At 40.4% G+C, this 19,094-nt stretch overlaps 1 protein-coding gene across 2 annotated transcripts in view; it reads left to right on the top strand.

Annotated features, from left to right (window-relative positions):
- thsd7ba (thrombospondin, type I, domain containing 7Ba) overlaps positions 1-19,094 on the top strand; it is a 281,967-nt gene that overhangs the window by 40,109 nt on the left and 222,764 nt on the right. For both annotated transcript variants that reach the window (XM_052142989.1, XM_052142987.1), the window contains exon 2: positions 12,024-12,353. The gene's annotated coding sequence lies outside the window, so the exon portion shown is untranslated. The remainder of the gene's footprint in view (positions 1-12,023; positions 12,354-19,094) is intronic.

Here is a 19,094-nt window from a genome sequence, read left to right as displayed (position 1 = left end):
CCGAGGTGATCACGTGCACTCTTTTCCCCCAGGAGAGTCCACTAGATTTGCGCTCCCTAGATGTTCTTCCTCCCTAGCCCTCTGGTCTGCGAATTCAGCGGAGGAATTCCCCGAACAGACCCACTACGGGTACTAAAATGACTCTGAACTGGAATAGGTGCTCCACAGGATGGGCCCTTGTGGATTAATCCCCCTGTGTCTATTTTCCCTGGTATGGTCCCCCTACGGGTGGACCCGCGTCTCCCTTGGCCAGTTCAATCATATTCTGATGTCATCATTAATTTTTGATCATGATTCATCCAGCCACTTTCTCTCATTGTTGAACATGATTACCAAAGTATGAACGACATACCTCCTCCTCTCCTTCAGTCAGTCAGCAAATGCTGATCCTTGCTTTTTAAATTAAGGTGCATATTCGTTCAGTGGGTCAAACCTGTATGTGTATCTATGGGTTAAATCAATTGCTCCTTCACAGCCCACACTCGAATGCTATTGGCTCACGCTAGGTAGTCTTTACAACCATGAAAAAACACCAAAGCAGTCTCGCTCTTCAAACTAGCTCATTGGCTACAAAAGGGAGATATGTCAGTGAACGAGAAATGAGTCAGCGTATGAAGGTAAATGAGAACGATTGGATCACTTCAAAGATTTTTTTCAAAAGACAGATTCACTGACAAACAAAACATCACTACTGCGCTTTATAGAAAGCGTGCAGCTGACTGCGGCTAGCAAGCATTATGTTGTGTCAAGAATATATTAATGAACCATGTGAAATTACAGCAGAGGTTCTCATAACATTCAACAACAGCAGTGCACCACTGAGGAATGCAAATATGGGTAACACTGGTCATTTTTGGGTCTCTATGGCAGTTAGGATGCTAACTTAGGAGCTCACTAGGTTTTGGAATAAAGCTTCTATCTCTCTTGTCACTTACTGGCTCACTCTTTGCTGTCTGCCTCCCCTCGGCAGATATCAGCATTCTGATTGAGCAGATAATTTATTTTTAGTTTCTGCTTTCCTGTCTAGATGTTCTGTGTTCTTCCTCACATTCATACAGCCTCCTCTGCCACTTGAAGGAAGGTGCTTTCTTCTACCCAGATAAAACCCGCCACCTCAAAAGCGCCCAATTAAAATCAGCGCTGACAAGTCGTTTTTTCATGTGCTGACAGGATCACTGTCCCCTCACCCGCGGGGGCTCGAGGTGTTTGTTCTCACGTGGCATACCTCTCTTTAATTTTTTAACAATTTCTTCAAGAAACATCACACTTCTCTGTCTTGGCACCTGCTCTCAGGCACTCATTATTTCAATCAGTTTTTTTGACATTCACAGCTTAAAGCTTTTAATGGCAGCTAATGAAGACCACACATCACGTTGACTTCTTGCTTGACATATATGACACCCATATCATTAGAATTGTTACACTAGGCTACTTCCTGTCATCACAATGAGAATCCATTATACAACCATTAATAGACCAAGGAGAATGTCAAATGGAGTGTAAGGGTTTTATTGTTATCTCACAGGAAATATTATTTGCTTTGAGGTTATCTTTGATAATTCAGACTTAATGGAGTTCTCAATTATGTGTTCTTCAAATATTAACTTTTTCTTAGATGTTTTTACTAAAGTGTTTGCTGGAGAGGACGATGTATAGAAGAAATAAAAACATATTGTTATTGAATATTGTTTTTTTTGCATATATTGCAGAGCTATAAAATTAAAAGTGCACATCTTTTTCTTAATTAAAAAGGTTATAAAACCTTTGAAAATAACATCAAATAATTAATAATGTACTCCTACACTCCTAATCTAATAAAAGCTGTTTTATTTTACATGAAGCAGGTTACCTGACGTTGGCTGACATATTAATATCACACGAACAACCGAATATTATTCAGTTTATCTCCGTAACCACACTGTTATTGGACATTTTCACTTGTAGCATAAATGAATCATCACTGTGAATAGTGTATTTCTACAATGCATTGCACCTGAATAGAGAGGTCCAGATTAAATAGATCTCACTTGTGATTTTTATATTGCACAGCTATATTCAGACAGCACGGAAAACAGACAATGTTTCTTGTGTAATCAATGGCTTGCCACAAGCTGTTCTCTGTCCATTCAAATGAATGAATGCATTTATAGGGATTAGCAGGCCTGCTGCTGTCCAAATGGGCTTTCATGATAAGAACACAGATTCAGGAATTCTGCTTTAAGCTGATGGAGAGAGAGATCAACTTACAGATCTATTCCTATCTCTAGATATATTCTTAAATCAGCATTTTAGTGCAAGACAAAGTGGTTTTGTGTGGGCTGATCAGTTCAGCGCTGGATTCCAGCTGGTTTTCGCAAGGACTGCGAACATGCTGCCTGAAATCATTAAAGCAATTGTTTCCTCTGTGTTCTCAGACCAAACCAAACAATCTCCTTTTGAAAGAAAAAAAAGAGGTTTAGTCACAGTAAACAATACAGAAGGAGAGCAAGCTAGGAAAGTTTAAAAATCCTTCAAGTGTATTTTTTTCTGTCTATCATCAGAGAATGACTCTTACATTGTAAAACATTATAAAGTAGTGCTTTGAAGCACTTTAATATGACCAAAGCATATTCCTAAAGCCTTACCAACTTAAAACCAAACCTTTTAGGATTATTAAATGGCAATTAGGAGCTCCCATTAATAGAAAATTCTAGCACTGAAGGCTAGTTTTTTACTTTTGTTATTCACTTGGACAGTGAGTAGTCTAAAAGCTTAAAGTGTAAATGATTGACAGCTCTAAAACCTTTAAACACTTACCTCCATTATTTGAGAAAGTGACAGTGAAAGTAATCACAGTTTGTATATTCATTGAAGTTTGGATTCTGGTAAATTTCTGACAGACGTTGGATTTTAAATGTCATCTTTGACTATAAATCGAGTAGTTAGAGTAAATGATTAGAAGTTTTCTGTCCTTGCTGGTCTGTTTAACATAATTGCAGTCCAGGGGCTACTTGTTTAAACACTTGAAAGTAATTGTTACTGGTGGCTAGTTCACAAAGAGTTTTCATCAAATTAATTGAAATGGCAGACAATTTTATTAAACTGTCTCAAAATTAATTTCCTTATCACATTTGGATGAAATTGATTTCATGCAGTAAAGCTTCAAATCCATCCATGTTGAAACTCTTTCCTGCAGCTTTGTCTCTTTAAAGTGTGCCTGTCTGAACACATTTGCCTCACAATTAATCATACCAATTTGAATTCTCGGAGCAAAGCTTATGCTAGTAGACAAGCCAATTGCATCCATCAATTTTTTCAGCTTATGTCAGGTTTACAATCCACGCAACTTTAGCAACACTTTTCCTTTATACACCAGGAGAGTAGCATAACTTTGAACTCCCATAATAAACCACAAATCCACAGGTGTAATTTAAGAAATTGAAGGGGAATTTATTTGTATTTGTTGCTATCATGTTGAAGTTGTGGGAAATTAAAACAGAATCCTTATGAGGTGGAAACAATTTTCAGAAAATAACTAGTTATGAAAGGGTTAACTACAAAAAAGCTGGCTCTCCTGACATCCAATAGTGGAATGTCCTCTCTGCTTACCAATGCTTGAAATTATTATGTTTAATTATTTTGACTATGCAATGTTACATTTTCCTGCAATAGCCATTAGGTTAGACTGTACGATATATACATATTCCATTGTTCCTATAGCATCAAATAGCCCTATAATGATGCTCTTTTATAACAATGCATACTTGTGTATTTTCTGCCATTGAGACTTTTCTATTCTGTTTGTATTCTATTACTTGTTTATATTTTAATATACTTAAATTTTATCTAATAATTGCTCTGAACTCTCCCATGCATCCATTTGCAGTAGAGTGCTTTGTCTGCTATCTAAAAACAAGCAATTTGCTGTCCTCCCATATGCATTATTTAAAATAATGAAACCAAAATTACAATTTTTGGGTGAAGTATGACTTTAAGGTTTTATGACTTCAGATTTCTCCCATGTCAGAATTTCTGGTAACACTTTAGAATAACTTTCATTTACAAATCATTAGAAAACGTTATAAAGTGCTTAAGAGATAATTTGTTAAAATATGTTTAAACTGTTATAAATATGAGAAATGTGCTTTTTAATGTTTACTAATTAATTTAACTGACATTAAATATTTATCTGTTAACCATTATTTAGTATAAATTAATTTGTGTAATCTTTCATTTGAAGAGTTTGAATTTAACTTTTTTTACACTGTTGAGATTCTGAGATCTTTGACCCCATTTCCACCTGGTATTAATATGTGTTTTGGGTGATCCGATCACATGTGGTCGGCCCTATATACAGGTGTAAATGGGGTCTAAAACATTTTGTGATTGGATCACACAAACCACATACAAATGTGGTCAAAAACACGTGTCAACATCGCAGTTAAGGTGTAAATGCTAATCTGTCCTGTTTGCGTCCTTGCAGCAGTGAAGCACCACCCCTCACCTGTCAATCAACAGATGCACTAAAACAAGTGTTTTAACTTTGCCAGTTAAGAGCTGCTTTAAAAGTAAATAACCATCCAATGGGAAAATAAAAAAGCTGATAAATCCACAATCACAAGAGCTTCACAGATTTTCTTTAGCGGGTCTAATATCAACACAGATGACAGGCACAATCACATGAAGATACTTTAATACAGGTAATCCACTAAAATATCAGATAATTCTGCTTGACATTTTGCATTTGGGCTTATATTAAATTTCAACAGAATCTGGGAGAAACAGCACAGCATTTTTTACTTTGTTGCTCTTTATAATCACACATTAACACACTGACATAGTGACTGATGCATGTCATCATGAAACAGAGACAGTCCCCTCCAAATCCAACCACAAGTGGTCACAAGAGACACGTTTAAACGACCAGGTGTAAACAGCGTTCTGTCTCACCTGACCATATGTGATTGGATCACACGAAACGCAGTGTAATACCAGGGTGTGGAAACGGGGCCTCTGATTGGTGGATCCATGAAGGACCTAGCTGTGGGTAGTGTAGTACTTAACCGGGAATTTAGCCATTGCATTCGTTTATTGACCAACCCTGTGACTCAGTCAGCCCCCTAGCTCCCTATCTCTTGGATCAGAATACAAATTTGTGTACTGGCAATGTTGTTCATCCACTGAACATTGGGAAACTTATGACTCAATTACCTGTGACACAAAAATTATTTTGCACATTTAAACACAGCTGGTATTAATCAACGGCATCACTATATAAATGACACTGCGTTGCATTTTCGGGATAGATAATCAAACATACAGTGATATTATGAAAGATAAATGAGACAAAGAGTGTATTTTTAACTTTATTCTAACAACTCTAATATTCATGTTCATTATGGATGAAAAAAATTACAACCAACATCTCTTTTAAAAAGAAAATATTGCTTTGATTTCATAGTTTTACATTTGTGCTTGTCTTCTAATGACTTGAAAGCATTCAGAAAACATGAAGGCGTTTCCGATAGTGAGTAACGATGCTCCCTAGTTTTTATTGCCTGAATATTAGGGAGCGAAAGATTCAGTGCACAGTGGTAGATTTTGTGATTGAGACAGTCCTAGAAATGGCTGACTCCCTGATCAGTAGCCTGACTACTGAACTAGGGAGCTGATTGAGTTGCACCCCAAATCTCATGACTCGTGAGCAGTGAACCGCGCTTGTAATCGCATCGTTTTTTTCTGATTTTGAAAGCATTGCTTCATAGATGAAAGCAGCCATTTCACATCTCACAAGAGCTATTGATCTGCTGCCACCACGCAGGAAAAAAGAGGAAACATTGAGAGGACTCTTGCTCAATGGCAAGTGTTCAGTGTGAGCACTGAGAAGAAATTCGTGGCGGTACTTCCCGTCGCTGTCTGATCGAGTTGACCATCTAACATTTTGCCGTTGACTGGGGGGAGGTGGGTGTGGGTTTCGAATAGAAGGCTACAATTGAAATTTTGGACACTTTATAAGAATAAAGTAAACTGAAAATATGTAATTAAGACAATAAACACTAAGTTTAATAACATTTGTAAGTATTTGAATTTACATTAACTAATGATCTTTTAAGCATTATGTAATGATTGTTAATGAGTCATCAGTGAAGGTTAGTAAAAAGTGGTACTGAATGTTCTGTCTCCAGTTCATTTCTGAGCTCATGTACAGAAATGTCGTACTCCATGGTCCATCCTCATATGAATTCCTTCCTTGTCCCATAAGCCATCAATGTGCAACGTGACCTGACCCTTACCTACAGTTGTTTAACCATCCATGTCTAAGCACCTGGGCCAGTCAATGGAGCCAGGATGACAGTGCCTCACAATAAGCAGTGCGCTGATTGAGTTCACAACCCTGACCCCTCTACTACTCTCTTCTTGTTCTCTTCTCTCCTGCGCTGACTTCACAACAAACTCATGATAAAGTGCGATAGCCGTCTCCTGTGACCGCTGGCTGTTTTATTGATTTTGTGAATTGGTGGAGGATATCTGCATTATCTGAGAGATTTACCAGGATAGATTATCAGGACTGAATGGAGAGTCTAGCTGTGAGAGATTTGTTTGTTGAGAGATTCGCAAGTTCTAATCCAGGGCATGCTGTTGGACTCCAGCTAGGTCTCCTAAGCAACCAAATTGGCCCGGTTGCTAGGAAGGGCAGAGTCACATGGGGCAACGTCCTCGTGGTTGCTAGAATGTGGTTCGCTCTCGGTGGGGCACCTGGTGAGTTGTGCGTGGATGCCGCGGAGGATAGAGTGAAGCCTACACACACGCTATGTCTCCACGGTAACATGCTCAACAAGCCACGTGATAAGATTTGCGGGTTGACGATCTCAGATATGGAGGAAATTAAGATTTGTCCTCTGCCACCTGGATTGAGGCGAATCACTGGATGAGGATTTATAGTGCATAGGGAATTGGGCAATCCAAATTGGGGAGAAAAAGCGGAGAGAAAAAAACCATATATACAGCTGGTTATTCCTTTTACTGTGTGTAAGGGATGATGTACAGTCAGTCAGTCATTATGACAAAAATCATAGTCTATTAGAGGGGTTTGTATTGTACTTGTACCCTGAAGGTTTTTTATTTTCTCAATAATGACCCATTTTTTTTAATTCTCCAAGTACATGTACAGCATCTATTTACTGCAATACACTTATATTTACTGTAATACACTTTTTTTTTTTATCTTAGCCACTGTGAAAGCAAGCAAACTACATTTGAAATCTGAATTAAGATATGTGATTTAAGCATTGAATCCACCAGAAAATCCAGCATTATCGGCAACAGATTTTAAAATGCTTATCATAGTCATCACAACCTTGGTATGCCTTCATCTCCTGCTGTTTTCGCCTCTCATTTGCATACATTTTAACATTTTCCAGCTTTTAATGCTCTCACCGCTTGCTCCACTTTGCTGTCAATTCTACAAACCCCCGCGCAAGCTGCCACTCAGCTCCCATAGGGTAAGAATTAGATACAGCACTCATCTCTGCACCAGTGGATACATATGGTCAGTGTTCTATCGAATGCCTCTGCCCAAAGCAAGTTTACTATACACTTATTACAGGAACAATCCACCTGGAGCAGGCCAGAGTTAAGGGATGTAATGGTGATGACTTGCTGCTTGCAGAGATTGAACCAACATCCTTGTAGTTACCAGCCACATCCAATAGTATAACTCAAAGATGATGATGACACATGTTGAGTTAATCATATTTCTGTTAATCAAATGCTCTCTCAAATTAGAATGTCCCTTCCACTGCCATACACCAGCAAATAGCCAATCATGATTCATGACTGTGTTGGAACCGAAGCCTGTTGATTATTTAAAGTGGTGGTGGTGTAGTGGGCTAAAGCACATAACTGTTAATCAGAAGGTCACTGGTTCGATCCCCACAGCCACCACCATTGTGTCCTTGAGCAAGGCACTTAACTCCAGGTTGCTCTAGGGGATTGTCCCTGTAATAAGGGCACTGTAAGTCGCTTTGGATAAAAAGCCAAATGCATAAATGTAAATAAAAAAAAAAAGGGACAGGCCCTATGATATGTCCCACCCAAACATCTTGTTTCAATACGATATTCATGAACTTTGGACAGAAAACAATACTGATCAAGAAATTTCCATTCGTATTTTCATCCTCACAATCATTCCATTGTGTCACTTATCCATGGCACTTATATAATTTAATTCATGGCATGCATTTTCAGTCAGGGCAAAATAATCAGATATACACAAGACATCAGTGATGTGCGGTGATGTCTTAAAGAGGCTAGGCACTGAGTTATGAAAGCCAGATTACCTGATTTATTGTTTAAGCTAATAATACGTAATAACAGTGAACGTTACGCACAAGCGTAGCATATCAAGAAATGTACAAATCAGGATGTATATAGTTTACTCTCTCTCTCTCACGCACACACACACACACACACACACACAAAAGCGCTAGAACAGTGAACGTTACACACAAGCGCGCATATCAAGAAATGTACAAATCAGGATGTATATAGTGTACTCTCTCTCTCTCGCTCTCTCTCTCACGCACACACACACACACACACACACGCACAGCCACATAGCCAATCTTTTCTTACATACCAATCAGTTTGAAATGATCGGATAATTTTTGGGCCCTTTTGCTGTACTAGTCCATCTAAGGCTGGCGTAGACCTCCCTCTTGCAATTAACTCATATTTGGAATTAAAATCGAGCTTGGAAAAATTTCTTAATTCCGTGATTACAGCCGGTGCTGTCATTTTGATTTTGAATTTGGCGGGATTAGGCATGTAGGCTACGCTTAGCTGTGATGTAATGACGCCAGCTACGCGAAATGTCCAGGAATATCTTGATTTTAATTGGTCCATGTCTGATACGTAACGGAGATGATTACGGGCATAACATATTTACGCGAAAAGGCACAGCAGATTTGTGCTTTTTGCCGCACATGTTAAAGAATACAGGATCGGCGCGCATGCGCAACATGGGTTTTCCGCTTGTCATCTGCAATGAATGGACCGTAAAAGCACTGCTTATTCTACCATTTGTTTTTAGTTGATTATGCGTAACTGCTACATTTGTCATCATAACGTCTAAACAATTGGAATAACACACATATTGCATATTTAAATCACAAGAATAAAAAGTAAAAATATAAATACAAGTTTATTATTTAATAAACATTTTATTTTTGAATTTTGGCAGGGTAGGCAGTGCCTAGTTTGCCTACCCAGACCGCACGTCAGTGTAAGACATCACATTAAGACATTGTTCGCTGTTCATTTCTGCATATTGCGGCACCGGTTTGTGGTCCGTTCTGCATAACGCAGCGGGTCATTGTTGTTAATCGTGGCCCATTCGGCACATTTTGCGGCCAAACCACCAGCCCGCTCAGTTCTCCCGATGTCCATTCCACCCTCGATTGTCCCAAAAGTGTGTCGGCCCACCGGGAAAATGCCCGGTATGCCAGATTACCAGTCCAGCCCTGTACACAATACACGCTTGGTTTATATTTTGACAAACTAAGCGTTTAAATATAAATTACATTATCTCTGGAGTAGTGGTCTACCGATAAATCTGCCTATGTTCTGTTTTTTTTTTCATTATTGGCATAAGTCAATATATTTTCCTATATGGCCAATTAGTTTCTCAAGCTTTAAGGGAGCAGAGAATCACCTGCTTGCAAGTGAAGGAGCCATCTGAGACATATTAATGATCAATCACTGTTTGTTTTGTTGTTACTTGACATTGTGTATCACAAAAATAGACCACCATGCAACAACGTAATTTAAACAGTCCCACATAACAGAGTTGCATCAGACGCATCTGAGGTCATGATGTTGAAATTACTTGTGTGTTCTATTCTCCCTCCCTCTCTCTCCCTCTCTCTCTCTCTCTCTCTCCCTCTCTCTCTCTCTCTCGCTCTCTCTCTCTCTCTCTGCTACTGTTCCCTGTAACTTTTAACTGTCTTGTCTAATGATAAAAATGCAAATGTCAAAAAAACTGTCATATACTCTGCAAAAATTTGGATATATTGTATAAACAGATGTAATTCACAAAACTTCAGCGTTTTCTTCCTGTGGACCCTCATAAATTTTCTTTTCAAGCATGTATAATATCAGCCTGGACCAGGATTCTGTTCCTCTGACTCACAAATGTCGCATGATGATCTGTCTGTGACACTCCAAGCACTTCAGGTGATCTGTTTAAGCTAGAAGCAGTCATAAGAGTGAGAGCTCAACTTCAAAGCAAATGTGCTTCATGTGGGCTATAAAAAGAAATTGCACATTAACTGTGCACTGTATCTACAAGTAGTTTGATTCTGTGTTTTTGAGAAATAAAATGTGATTTGGGAAATGTGAAAATGTGACTTACCGTCCATGATTGCTGGACTACTGTGTGAACTTCTGTAATTTCCTTCTTCCTAATATATTTACAATTAAAAACAAATTATTTAAATGGGATGACTAAATATAAATCAGGAGAAACTGCTATCTAACATTTAAAACACACAATAATAAGTATTTAAAAAAATATTTTTACCAAGTTAAAGTTTTGTGTGAAAATGTTTGTAATTATAATATAAATTGGAGTGGTGGTGGCGTAGTGGCTAAAGCACAGGTCTGTTAATCAGCGAGGTCGCTGGTTCAAACCCCACGGCCACCACCATTGTGTCCTTGAGCAAGGCACTTATCTCCAGGTTGCTCTGGGGGATTGTCCCTGTAATAATTGCACTGTGAGTTGCTTTGGATAAAAGCGTCTGCCAAATGCATAAATGTAAATAAATAAAAGTAATTTTTGGTGTAAGTTATGAACTATATTATGAGTGATATATCAGTATTATATCAGCTTATCGGCCACCCTGCTCTCTTAATATAGGCATTGGCCATTAACAAATCTAAATCTGTTGCCCACTACTCTAGAGTTTTGGTTGGTATTCTTCCATGCCAGTGGACATGTAAGGTTCAATTAGACCAGTTGTCCTCTCAAATCTTACCCTGTATTGTCAATTAAAGAGGTCATATTTTACATATTTAAAGCATTTTATTTTTTTTCACTTATAATGTTGTTTAAAGTTTTGTATACCAACAACAAAGTAATTCAGTTTTACATGACAAGTTTTTATGCTTAGAATTTAGTGGGCTGTTGCTACTGTACCTTAAATACTAAAGCATGTAAATTACCTCTGTTATGATTGGCTAACCTCTTCGCAAGTGCAATGTTTAAATGACTGAATAGGCATTGATATGTAAACATGGGCTATCATATGATAATGTGCTCACGGTTCTGATGCCAACACCAGTACGCAGCATAGTTTACATAAACTGTCAGGGTGGACATAGGAGGAAGCATTGTATTGTTAAAGAGTTGAATAGTGTCCATATACACTACTGGTCAAAGGTTTTGAAACACATACTCATTGTTTATTCTAATATATATTTATATATATATATATATATATATATATATATATATATATATATATATATATATATATATATATATATATATATATATTCTTTTTTTCACATTTTAGAATAATAGTAAAGTTTTTATTAAATTGTTATGCCAAAATTATGGCATAACATAAAAGGAACTATGGGAATTATGACTAAACAAAATCCAAAATAAATTAAAACTGTGTTATATTTTTGCATCTTCAAAGCAGTCACCCTTTGCCTAATGAATTTGCAGACATGTACACTTGACATTTTCTCTACCAACTTTTAATATCAGGAGAAACATTTCAGTCAAGTGTTTCAAAACGTTTGACCAGTAGTGTATTTTAAAAGACCTAGGAAAATGCTGATATCTTTGATATGTCCCTTAAAAGACTGCTACTGTATATCTAAACCTCTAAAGAAATTCTCAGATGCTAATGATTTGTGAACAAACACAGAATTCCTCTGACCACTCCAGAAGTCATTCTCTGTAAGATTTCAGCTGTATTTCTGTTGTGTTTATCCAACCTAAACCCCTATTTCTCTCTGCTTGTTCTCTTTTTCAGGCTTGCTTGATTCAGGTCATTTTCTGTGAGAAATTTCTGGCTGTGGATACTTCATCCAGCATTTGCCAAAGGGTTATCTGTTCTCACGGTCAGTGATGGTGTGACAGACACATCGTTCACGATCTGATCTTCCCAAGAGGGAGCCACTGAGGACTAGCTGGCAGATGATGCATCAGTGGGAGGAGGAAAGGCTGTGTTTATCTGCTGTCCCCGTGTCACAGAGAGCTTCTGAGGAGCATTCAGCTGCCAGCAGTATCCACAGGCTTCAGCCATCCAGCTGTTCACCTCACTGTCACAGCTAAAGTGATGAGTCCCTGCCTTCCCTTTCAGGTAGATGCCACTGTGTCCTCAGCCTAATTGCCCAGTAGCCCAATCGTAAGCATCTTCACTTCCTCCTTGAGTCTGTAATGGTTAGACTTGCAGTACTGCCTGAGAGGTGTCTGCCAAGATATTTCCCCTTTACCCTGTACAACTAAAACTAATGAAGTGGAATGGTTTCCATTTTGGGTCCCTGTGCTCACTCGCTGTCGTTTAGAGGAGACATATTTTCATTAAATTATAAGATGAGTATAACAAGGTGACTTAGCCGAGATTTATCATTGTTTAAAGTATGATCAGGATTTTAAAGATGATGTGTGTACATTTTTAAAGAAATTAAAGGAATAGTTCACCCAAAAATTTAAATCATGTTATTATTTACTCACCCTCATGTCGTTCAAAACCTGTATGACATTCTTTCTAAGTTGTTTTTCACTATGAAATCAAACTATTAATCAACTCCCATAAAGGATTCCGAAATCAAATATGGCAACATGTCTATAACATAAAAACTCATTGATTGTTTTTCATGATGTCATTAAGTTTGGTCACGAGACTCACGAGAAAGAATACGATTTTATGTTATTGATGTGTCTCCATTGGCAATGGGCATGATTGAGTAATTTTGTAACGGAGTACTTTAACCCACACAAAAAAAATTTGATTTGATTACTCGTAAATGAAATTTTCAATAAAAAATATAAGTTATGTACTCTATGAATGAAATTATCAATATGCATTAATGCAAGTGAACAAAACATCAATATTTGCACTCACCCAGAGCTTACAAAAAATCCAATACCAACATTATTAGGATAACACACATAAACAGTCCACATAAAGTGCAGTATAATTAAGTGTTGTCTACGGTAGACAAATGTGCAAAGGAAAATCAATGAACGATATTCAAGTAGTGTTTGTAATAGTCGATTAGTTGGTGCAGGACAAGTACTCGATCAGTCGATTATATACTACATACAGGCTAAAACTAAATAATATCAGAGAAAATGACTTTAGTTTTCATATTTTGAATCTATGTTGGATAATCATATTTAAATAATATGTGTGTTTGTCAAAGTGTCTAGTTGGACACTTTGGACTACCTGTCATGTGCTTTGTGGTTCAGTTATGACTGATCATTGCAGACGAAGTGAATTCGATAGAAATTCAAATTTTACATATAATAAGCAAAAACATGATGCCTGTGTGTACAAGAAAAAAGTCTGATATAAGCCTATATTATTTTATTACCATTAAAGGAGTCAGTATTTTTTGTAATTATTATGTATTTCTTTCTAGATTTTTTTATGAATAAGTATATTTTGGAGCGACTGCACCGGCTGACCCAGTCGGCTGGTCTAGTCTCACTCTCATGTTTTTATTAAGTGAATTAGTGTTTAGACAAACTGAAAGTGTCAGTATAAACACCTTTGTAATGGCATACTACCATACTTTTAAAATTATATGGCAGATGTAGTAAGAGTAATATGGGTAGTATGAAGCGCATGTCATCATTGTTATCAGAGAGTCTGACCAATTACGAGTAATGTTTCATCATCCGTGCTTGTGCAGCTGCTTTGGGGCAACTGCACCGGCCACTCAGTCGACTGGTCTAGTCTCATTTCCATGTTTTTTTAAAGGTATACATCATGGTGAAGCAGTGGTGGTGGCGAATAAAGTTGAAAAGCATTTCTGCATGAAGTCAATCACGTTATCTCTCAAGCCTGATTTCTCAGTGAGCAGCCATCTGATTGTCATGTAAAAACAACCAATCACAGTTTGTCTGCATATGTGATGTTTAGAGGCACATAAATCTGGGGGAGGAACTCTGGACGACACCAAAATATACCAGCATACATAAAACGGTGACGGCAAATAATGGTGCTGCCGTCCCTGATTGCAAAGAGAAAAAAAATCTATTTATTGCTAAATGTGTCGGCAATGGTGCTACAGTATGCTGTGTTGTTGTGAAATGACAAATAAAACTTTTAACTTGTATTATTTTGAGCATGTTTCTGAGCAAGTGTCATCACAGGCAGATAATATGATACTTTACAATACTGTTGTATTTTTTAACATTATGCATAATGAACTAAAAAAGAACAATATATTATATAACATTCATGTCAATGTTAATTTATGCATCTACAAATGTTCATTCAAGTTTATGTTGGTTCATAATGCATTCACATTCATAGGAACTCGAGCTGCGTAATTGCTATGGGACACAATCTGAGTCTCGAATGGTCTGAACACCCTTATACAATCACACCAATTTATTGGTTGATGGCACTTAAGCAACACTCCTAGTGCTTGGCGCTTTGCACATGCTGGTGGTTTTGCAAGACTGACAGGCCCATTTTATGAGGGATTTAGATGAGGGAGCTGGACCGGATGCTGAAGCCATCATGGAATAACGCCGAACTTCTGATTTGGCGCTGAGTGCCACCAACTACTTTGCTAATGCTGTTGGTCTAAACGTGGTTGGCCTTGTTGTGGTGGAACACCATCTGTGGCTTGCGCTCATGGATATTCATGACAAGGCCTTTCTAATGAACACCCCTGTGTCACAATCCGGACTCTTCGGTGATGCAGCCCAGTTGATGGAGCAGAGGGGCTTCTGCCCAAGGAAGAAGCAGTTTACCAACAGGGAAACGTTTTCAGCAGAAATATACGTCGCAAGGGGTTATCTATGGGGAACCAGTGCATGCGGAGCACTTATCCCAGTACGGGCTTAGTTATTACATGTAATAAGCCAGAAGCAAGTTTCTCCACAAACTCGCCTGCCACAGGGCTAGGAGGAAGTCAAACAGGGAACACATCTACTGGGAATCAACAATGCGCTTCTTCAGCTCAAGGAAGGTGAAAGGTGCTATGTGCAAGTGATATACCCGGCCGGCTGACCCGGACTTACCTGTTCGTTCCTGCTAAGACATGGGATGAAACCGGCTTAACCTAGATATAGTAATCAGGATCATGTGAGAGTAGCCCGGACCGAAATCCTGGCACATTTTGCTGACAGAGAATGCTTGCAGATCTCCTATCCCCTTGATGGAGGTGAGCGCTGTCAGAAGGGCAGTCTTTAGGGAGAGTGCCTTAAACTCTGCTGACTCTAAGGGCTCAAAGGGAGCCCCTCGTAGGCCTTGCAGGACTTCAGAGAGATCCCATGAGGGAACGAGGCACAGTCTGGAGGGATTCAACCTCCTGGTGCCTCTCAGGAACCTGATGATCAGGTCATGCTTCCCTAAGGACTTACCGTCCACTGTGTCATGGTGTGCAGCTATAGCAGCTACGTACACCTTCAAGGTGGAGGGGGACAGCCATCCCTCCAACCTCTCCTTCAGAAAGGAAAGCACTGAGTTGACTCTGCATCTCTGGGGGTCTTTGTAGAGAGGGCCCTAGCCTGAGTGATGGTGTCTACCACAGAAGGTGGAAGGCCACTGAGGTCTTCCACATCCCATCCAGTGGCCAGACATGGAGGTTCCAGAGGTCTGGTCGCGGGTGCCAGATGGTGCCCCGTCTTTGAGAAGGAAGGTCCTTCCTCAGGGGAATTTGCTAGGAGGGGCACAACCTTTTCTGACGTGAGGAGCGTGAGGTCCGAGAACCAAGTCTGGGTGGGCAAGTAGGGTGCTACTAGGATGACCTGCTCCTCCTCCTCCCTGACATTTTACAGGGTCTGTGCAAGCAGGCTCACTGAGGGGAATGAATACTTGCGTAGACCAGGCGACCAGCTGTGTGCCAGCATGACAAAACCAAGGGGTGCCTCGGTCATGGAGTACCAGAGCAGGCAGTGGGAGGATTCTGGGGAGGCAAACAGGTCTGCTTGTGCCTGACAGTATCGACTCCAGATTAGCTGGACCACTTGAGGGTGGAGTCTCCATTCTCCCTTGTGGGTGACCTGCCATGACATTGCGTCCACTGTGGTGTTGAGGTCGCCCGTGATGTGAGTGGCTCGCAGCGACTTGAGGTGCTGCTGAGTCCAGAGGAGGAGATGGCGGGTGAGTTGTGACATGCGAGGGGAGCGTAAACCACCCTAGCGGTTGATATATGCTACCGTTGATGTGTTGTCTGTTCGAGCCAGCATATGTTTGCCCTGGATCAATGGCCGGAACCTCCGCAGGGCAGTATTGCCAACAGCTCGAGGCAGTTGATGCGCCAACGTAGCCGTGGGCCTGTCCAGGAGCAGGTGGCAGGTGCCCATTGCATACAGCACCCCAGCCGTCTTGGAGGTGTTGGTCGTAACCACGACGCACCTGGAGGCCTGTTCTAGGGGAACATCTGCCGGTAGAAATGCAAGGTTGTTCTAAGGGCTGAAAAGGCGTTTACAGATCTGCGTAATGGCCACTCGATGTGTCCCACAGCCCCATGCCCATCTCGGGACTCGAGTCCGGAGGCAGTGCTGAAGCGGTCTCATATGCATCAACCCGAGCGGTGTGGCCACCGACGAGGATGTCCTATGCCCCAGGAGCCTCCGAAATAGTTTCAGTGGAACTACTGTCTTCTGTCTGAATGCCTTCAAACAGGTCAGCGCTGACTTGGCGTGCTCGTTCGTGAGTCCAACTCCAGACCGAGAAAAGAGATGCTCTGAACCGGGAGGAGCTTGCTCTTTTCCCAGTTGTCCCGAAGCCCTAGCCGGCTGATGTGCTAAAGCACCAGGTCCCTGTGCACACACAACACGTCTCGAGAGTGAGCTATGATTAGCTAGTCCTCGAGGTAGTTGAGAATGCGAATACCCACTTCCCTTAGTGGGGAAATGCAGCCTCTGCGACCTTAGACAAGTAGACAAGGGCAAGCCGAAAGGGAGGACTTTGTACTGTTATGCTCGACCCTCAAATGCAAACCACAGGAAGGTTCAAGTATGCTGGGGCCATTGTGGTGAACCAGTTTTCTCAAATAAACATTCCTCCTGCTTTTTTCCATTCAAAATACCAGGGAAAAGGTTTATTCTGTCAGCGTCCCTGCTATAGATACATATCAGGGCACTCATAATTTATCTTTAAATACAAAAAAGGCAAAAACACTATCAAATTCCCTTCAACCAGCCCCAGTATTGGAGGAGTGAAGGCTTTCCTCCTCCTCTGCCACTGGTTCTGGGACTGTCACCAAAAGTATGCCAGTAGTTTTAAAGGATGCTTATATCCATATTCAGATTGAGCTGAAGCACATGCACATTCTCAGATTCGATTTCGGCTGTGTTTCAATTTTGCATCCTTCCGTTTGGACCACACACTTTCACAAAATGCATGGATGCAGCTTTGGTTGATTGATTCTTCAAGGCATACACATTTTAAATTATCGCAGCGATTAGTTGGTGTTAGCCCACTCGAAGACTTTGTTTGCCCAATATCGAGATGTCGTTCTCAGACATTTGAGCAATCTAGGGCTGCGTGTAAACCTAGACAAGAGTGTACTGTTACAAGGGCAACGGACTCTGTTTTTAGGGGTGGAGCTGGATTCGTGTGCAATGCAGGCACATCTCTCTTCAGCTCATGTTCTGTCTTTTTGACAGTGTCTAGCAATGTTCAGAGTTAGATGCATTCTCTCTGCGAAAAAATTTCACAGACATTTGGGGCTTCTGCTATCATTCTCCTGGGCATGTTGCATGCGAGACCTTTTTAGTGTTGGATGAACTCCACAAAGGGACTTCAACCATTGACGCATGTGTCTGCCTCTTCGAAGGGATGCGTGGGTGCTACCAAACTCTGTAACCATGGAAACTGAACTACCTTCTGATGTCGGGCATTCCGTTGGGACAGATGTGTCGCCACAAATTTATAGCAACAGACACCTCCTCCAGGGTTTGGGGCGCTGTGTAAGGGGTCATCCAGCCTATGAGGTTTGGATGGGCTAGCGGCAATATTGGCACATAAACTGTCTGGAAATTTTCACGGTGCTGCTGGCATTAAAGTTTTTCCTCCCAGAGATTCAGGACAGTCATGTCCTTTTCTGGTCAGATAACAGGACGGTAGCATTCTACATCAATTTGGAACGAGAAGTCACACTGTCCCCTCTCTCGCCTTTGGCACAGCTAGGCATTGATGTGTTGGTGCATCAGTGGCCGACAGCACATCTTTACTTGTTTCCACCCTTCAGTCTGCTACACACAGTTCAGCAGAGAGTTTGGGGTGATCATTTCGGCTTCTGTTAGTGGTAACGTTTTGGCCATCTCAAGAATGGTTTTCAACTCTGGTCTCTCTCCTGGAAAAAGTGCCTTGGGAGTTTCCAGTCAGGACAGATATGTTGTCTCAGGCTCAAGGCAACATTAGGCACCTTCGGACGGACTTATGGAAGTTATGGTGTGGCTCCTTAACAATGGTTGATACCATTCTAAATGCTAGAGCTCCATCAACTAGGAGGATTTATACATTCAAGTGGTGTATTTTTGCTTCTTGGTTCACAGCATGAGGTAAATTCTAGTTCACTGCCCTGTCGGTGCAGTAATGGAATTTTTGCAGGAGCGATTTAGGGCCAGGGTTGCCCTTGAAAGGATTAAATTATATGTTGCCACAATAACGGCTGAGCACATTATTGATACTGATACTGATACGTTATTGACTCTTATGTGGCATTGGCATCGTTTAAGAGAGTCTGTGATTGTATGCCCTGTCAATCTATCCCTTATGTATGGATATTGCGCCAGAGTGTTCAAAGGTTGTGTTAAGACCTAATTTGAGCTACAAGCCCAAGGTTATTTCAACTTCATTTCACTCACAGACCATTAGCTTTAAGGCTTTTTTCCTTCCCCATTTGAGA

This window comes from Xyrauchen texanus, chromosome 14, assembly GCF_025860055.1.
Source record: "Xyrauchen texanus isolate HMW12.3.18 chromosome 14, RBS_HiC_50CHRs, whole genome shotgun sequence".
Lineage (NCBI taxonomy): Eukaryota > Metazoa > Chordata > Actinopteri > Cypriniformes > Catostomidae > Xyrauchen > Xyrauchen texanus.
This window is presented reverse-complemented; position numbering and strand designations above follow the sequence as displayed.